The sequence below is a fragment of the Crocodylus siamensis genome, chromosome 13, assembly GCF_052110815.1.
Source record: "Crocodylus siamensis isolate JL-2025a chromosome 13, ASM5211081v1, whole genome shotgun sequence".
NCBI lineage: Eukaryota > Metazoa > Chordata > Crocodylia > Crocodylidae > Crocodylus > Crocodylus siamensis.
The window spans coordinates 3,592,914-3,599,496 of NC_143407.1; positions in this window are offsets into that span (position 1 = coordinate 3,592,914).

A 6,583-nucleotide genomic window follows, 5' to 3' on the forward strand; every position below is an offset into this window, starting at 1 on the left:
TTGGGATCTCTAAAGGGAACAGCGTGCCTACCACCCATAAGCCACGTGGTCAAATGCAGCCTGTCCCTCTTCTGGGTCAAATCCTGGAGTCCTGGCTCGGGTCCCCTAAGCTCCAGGTAAATGCTCCTCAACACCAACGGGAATTTCAATGGTTCCTGCATCTTTGGGATTTGGCTTTTCTGAGTCTTTGCTTCTTCCCCTTCAGACCGGTTTCACTTTGGGTGTGTTTGAATGTTCTTACCTCACCAGTCCTTGCACCTTAGGAGTATACAGGAATTGTCTAGTGGTCCTTATACCCCTGAATGCTGTTTTCTGCACAGAACCGGTTTATTGAACCAATGTGAGGTTCTCCAGGAACTGAACTTGTCCGAGTGCAATATCAGACTACTGCAGCAGAGAATTCCTCCGGGTTTACCCGACGCTCTTTGCTGCAGCTGCCCCGCGGAGGCTGTTAAAACGCACACTCAAGTGACTTCTCATTCCTTTACAAGCCACTTAAAGGGTGAGAGCGCACAACTACCATCAAGGCACAGACCAAAGATTCATTTCTGAGCCACCTGGCTCCGCACTGGAACCACGTCAGAATGGGAGACCATTATGGAGGTCACTCTTTCTAGAAAACAGGTGAACCAGCATAAAAACCGCCCACAGAATTGGCACTACTTGTCTCCCTTTATCAGCGTATCCATTTCGGCTGAGCGGTCAAAGGCTGATAGCCCCACCTCTCTGGCTCTATCCCCCGTCCCCTAGCAATGGTCCCTGCAGGGAAGGGCTGGGGCACCAGTGGGGCCGCGTGGAGGGAGTCTGATCTTCAGAAGCCTCTACCGCTCCTCTGGACAGCGTGGGTTACCCAACAACTCTCACTGGCACTAAATCTACGTGGAAATGAATCTCAAAACAGAAAAGACAAGAACCACCCAAAACTGCAGCACAGGTTGTTTATTGAGGTCTTCCTTGATTGGGTCAGCTGGGCTTTTTGCCTGCTCATCACCTGGCATTTTAGGTTTTCCAAGTCGAGCTTTCCTGTTTCTAACAGGAGTCCTGGTCATCCCGCATGACAGGAACCCTGCCAGCTGGCGCACACTTTCACGGATGTCGTGAGGGTTGTGATCTTTCTGAGAGGGGCCTAGCAGAGGGTCCATCACTAGGCGACACACAACCAGCTTACACGCGTCTGTAAACTGAACTAAGTGCCACATTTGCATTCTCGTCTTGAGCCAAGGTTGGAGTCCCAGAGTATTACACGAGATATGAAAACGATCTTATTAGGGGATAGAAATGCAAGACAGACAAGACCAGAAACAGCATTTCCAAGGAAAGCAGTGATGTTTAAATAGACCTTCCTACAGGCAGAAGTATCCTTCTCCTCTCATACTCCCTTGCCTCCTGAGAAAACATTCTGGTAAAGAGGCTTGCGAGCAAGGGGGCACTTAAGACATGCTAATAACAAAGCAAAAACTAGGGACAAGACAACCCAAGAGGTTCGTATTTTAACCCAGCAGCAAAGGGTCGAATGTAAAAAATCGGGAAAAAATATTTTGAATGAGATTTTTTTCTAAATACCTGAATCCAAGACAAAAAGCAGCAATTCAGCTCCTGCTTTTGCTTTGGTCAGACTCTGTGCTGCATATTGGCTTATTTTGTGCTGCATGCTTGGGCAATCTGAAGGCAACCTACTGACACCGACAGGGTTACTGACCTCAAATCAATATTTGCTGCTTCTCTGGCACAGCAATGCAGCTCATGTCAAAACACAGGCCCTCCCCTCAAGGTCTCATTTTTCAAACGGCTTCACAGAACAGCAGAAGACACGTTTGCACTGAAAAACAACTACCTTATCCATTGGTACCTAACGTCCGTCTGAAGGAGAGCACGCTCTGGTAGCTGCAGCATTGCATCGCAGCAGGCACCATCAACGTCTAGATGAAAAACCATATGCTACAATACAGTGCCACAATTTCAAGAGGTTTCCTTAACCCACAGCTCTGCATCTGGCACTGGAAGGGCAGGGAGGAGGGAGTGGAGGTGGGTGGACGGGGCAGGGAAAGGTGGAAGCCGTTCCCAGAGAAAAGCTGGCAAATAGAAATCCTGAAACTTAAAGGCAAATAAAAAGCACCCAAAAATTGATTATTTTTTAAAATATCATGATTTTTAAAATTAACATCATACATTTAGGAGCGGGGAGGCTAACTCGATGATTCAAGACCAGCGTTAAAAAGTCATTCCGAAACCTTACCGTTAGCTGATTTTCCAGGGCCAGACCAGCCTGATCTCCTTTAGATATTTGAATTTTACCGCTCTGAATGATTTCCACAAACTCCTCAGATTCCCAAACATAACTGAAGCTTTTTCTATAAACCCCAATCATTGATGCAAAATGTCCCTAAGACACCTTGCCCATTACAACAAAACTCAATGGATAATAATGGGGAAAAAAAGAGACTTATTTTCAGAGATTCTTTATTGTAAATGAACGTTCACGAAGGTTTATGCAGAACTACAACCAAGCCACAGGCATGTTGGAAATACCGTACTCTTCGCCATGAAAACAATATTAAAAACCAATAAAAGCATCAAAATTCCAAGTATTCCTGGGGGAAATATCCCAACCGTTCACAAGATAAGGAACAAACACCAACACGGCTCCCAGGTAGTGGTTTTGATCCTGCATGCCTTACACAGACAAAATTCAGACTCCACAAGAAGCAGGATCTTTCCAAAGCAACAGCAATGCGCATGTCACCATAACTGAGGACAGAAACTTTTCCCATACAGCTGGGACACCCCCCGTCCCCATCACAGTTAGCATGTGATGCACAAATGCAGATCACCCCTATTTGGGAAGGGAGTTCCTACAGCATTCAGCTTCATGGATGACCAAGCAGATGAGGGAGATACAGTAATATCAAGCAAGACCCAAGAGCTCTTAATGCGAGTTATTAAGAGGAGAAAAAAAAAAAAGGAGGAGGTGGAAACACATTCTGAAAAGCATCCGAGGACCTCTCTGGTCTAGATAGCCAGGGAGTGCCAATAGTGTCCGAGACCATAAGCAGCGCACACAGATTCAAGCTAGTCAGGTGATTAGCACCTACATTGTGGTAGGGAAAAAATATATTACTTATCTCTTGTAACAATTAAGCATAACTCAAGGAGAGAACTACAACCAACTCTGTAACAGCATGCAATGGGATTACTGCAGGTTGTGCGCAGACCGATTACAGCGCATGGTTATTTTCCCTTACTGCAGTCAGGGCCATTGTTTCTACAGAAGCAACTGGCTTAGGCAGCGAGCTCATGAGCTGAGGCAGGACCATGCAGGAGAATGACTGTGGATGCCAGGATGCAACACCCCCAGGACTGCCCCTTCAGCAGGCTGTGTGCATTTGTTTCTAATGCAGTGCAAGTTTCACAGAGCCAGCTGAAGGAGAGGGGACCCTGCTTCCACAGGAGTCATGGGAGCAGCTCATACAAGAGAAATGACCTGAACTCAGACTCCTCAGCCCAAGGCCTGAGCTATGAGATGCTTACACCCTCAGGAGCACAAAGACCTTGTAGTGGCTCTAGGCAGGGGGGAGGAAAACAGGCTACAAGGCTGCATTACTAAATTCCAACAACGGGAGAGGTCACAATTAAAACTGTTCAATTACCTATCTATGAGCAAAGGGATCTGAGCTCTCCGCCTCCCTAGACTTGAGCTCGATCCTGCAAAGTGCTGACTTACCTCAGAGCAAAGGCAAAGCAGCAGCTCTTCTCCATTAGACATACAATCCAACGTTTTCAAGCTTGCGACTGAACATGGGCACAGATCATTCTGATTCATGCCCCAAAAATAAGGGATTTCCTTTACAGAGGTGCTGAACTCCTATAACACCCCACCTGAAATCACTGAAAAGGACAGGTGCACGATACTCCCATAAAAAAGCTCCAGCTGAGTGGTTAAATAGGAACCTTTGTATTTAACCTTAAGTTGTCAAGGAGAAAATTCTGTCCTCAGCGCATGGAGAAAGTTTCAGAGTACGACAACATGAAGTACAACAAAAAAAGGTGAAGATTCACAGGAGAATTATATGTAAAAGTCTGGATTAAAGTTCACCGCCAACACAAAACCACCAGCAGAAAGCCTACACGTTTCTTAAAATGAGCTTTCATGTGATGTATAGCCGTTGTGCTGTCCGTGTGCTTGGAGAGAATGCCAGCCTCTGTGCATCAGACAGTGCGGTGTAAAGCTACATTATAAGCTATTTAAGGCATTTATAAGCTATTTACTTTCACAGTTCATTTATGTCCCAACTGAAAATTTGCTCCAGGCCTAAAAGCTTGGTGTCTTTACGAGTCATAAAAACAAGGTTTCTATTTTAAGATTGCGCACAGTGCTGCTGCGCAGAGACTCCGAACTTTAAAACACAGACAAGTACAGCAAGGAGGAATTGCTGGTTAATGTATGAACACGGGGAAGGACCACAGAGATTACTCCAGCACCAAGCAATGATCACAACAGTGAGAAAGGAAAAATAGGAACAGAAGGGTCAGAGGAAGAGCAGGATACACCAAAAAAACTGAGTCCCTTGCTAGAAGTTCCCTCTCTCCTCACCTCATGGGTACAGCAGTTCCTGTATACTTCTGTCAACTTCAGACACAGAAAATGCAATTGGAAAAAAAACCCAGAAAATAAATCCAAATCAAGAATATTCGGCATCTATCTACAGACCCCAAATCTCGAAGCCCTGGCCTCTGTAAATGCATGACTTTGAATGTGCATGCTCGTGTGTGGACATGCACAAGCACACGCACAAAAACCTGGGCTGAGTAAGGAAGGAAGAGAAGGAGCTTTCGGTAGCATCTAGGAGCTCATGTGACAGAATGAAGAACGAAGGAGGACAATTACAGTCATATTGAGAGAACCGTTTCAACAAAACAGAGCCCAACCTCACACTTCAGAAATGGGAAGGAAGCGGAAAGGAAATGACACCAGTGAGGATAGGGTTTAGGTTATAGTTCAGATCTAAATCAGGTTTAGCATCTGGAATCACTTTCAAACAGCCTTGAAGACTCGGACTGTTCTCCCACAACCTCGCTTCCATGTGCAAGACGTGTGGCGAGATCAGTTGATCCCACAAATTTCACCTATGATCCAAATTTGGGGACTCAGATCCAAGCCCGCCAGAAACACAAAGGGGCACAATCTCAAGGATCTACTCTGTGGCCCATAGAAGGCTTAAAATTAGGGGATGCATGTGGTTTCTTGATAGCTGGACAATAAGGGTGTCTGTCTAACCCCAAGAGCTGGAGATCACTGGCCAAAATAAATTTCTCACTATAATTACTTGGAATCAGTGGGCATCTATAGATGAGCTCCTAGAGCCACTCTAATTAAAGTACCCAGAGCATGACGTATCAGCACCCCCATGCTGAAAAATGGTGTTGAATGAGCTTTAAAGTGCCCCTGCTGCCATTTTTCAGCATGGGAATGCTGACACCAGGTATGAATTGAACAAAAATATCAGGATCAGGTCCAACAACCAACACCACCCCGTTGAGAAACTTGTACGACAGGGATGAATTTGGCCATATTTGGTTATGCACAGAGGTTGATGTAGGAAATGATTAGGGAAACCTGGAGCAAACTCAGTAGGATCAAGTCTTTAGGACTGCGTGCTCTTCTGAAACACCAGAACATGGTATGCACAACATACATATATAGACTAGCACTCAACCCCCACTCTCCGCCCCCTTGCTCCAAAACACACACACACACACACACACACACACACACACACACACATACACTTGCAATATTTTAAAAGCATGCAAAGTTCCCCTGGGGGGTTCCTTCAGGCCCTGTTGCGAGTCATTCTAGCGTGCACAACAAGGAAAGCTCTTTATTGCAGACAATTTCAAGGGCAGCTGGAAACACATTACCGGCCCCAGAAGTGCCAAACTGGTTCACTGTGCTTCCACGTATCCAGAGACAGCCACTCCAGCCAACATGCTGACTTCAGTAGGCTTGAAATGCAGGAGGAGAATTGTCCTTTACAGTTTCCATGAAACGGCCAGCCAAGTTCAAGATGAAATCAGAACCCTTTACATGACTAAACCAGCCATCTGCTAGAAATGAGAAATCAAAGGGACAAATTATAACCAAGCAAAAATGGAAAGGAGGCAAACCAGTGAAACCTTCCCAGACGCTGAAGCCCAAACTACTTACTGCTAATTACAAATATATGTTAATTGTACACACACAGTAGAGCTATACTCTCCCAAACCACTCCTACAGATTTCAGTGGGGAGTTGTGCTGCCCACCAAAATGAGAGATCATTTTTTTTCACCTGCTCTAGCAATAAGCATCTCCCCGGCCATGCCTCCGCATTCATTATCTGATGTACTCCTACACAGTTCTCTCCTTTGATTTCATCTCTGCATCAGATAATAACATCTCTGAATGCATCCAGTTTGGTCCGCCTCTATGCATTTCTTTTCTGAGCATTGGCATCACCTGTGAGTATTAGGATAAAAGCCAATGATTTCACTTGGGAAATGACAGCCTCAGTCCACACAGACCTGCGAAACGCAGGTGTCCCTCAG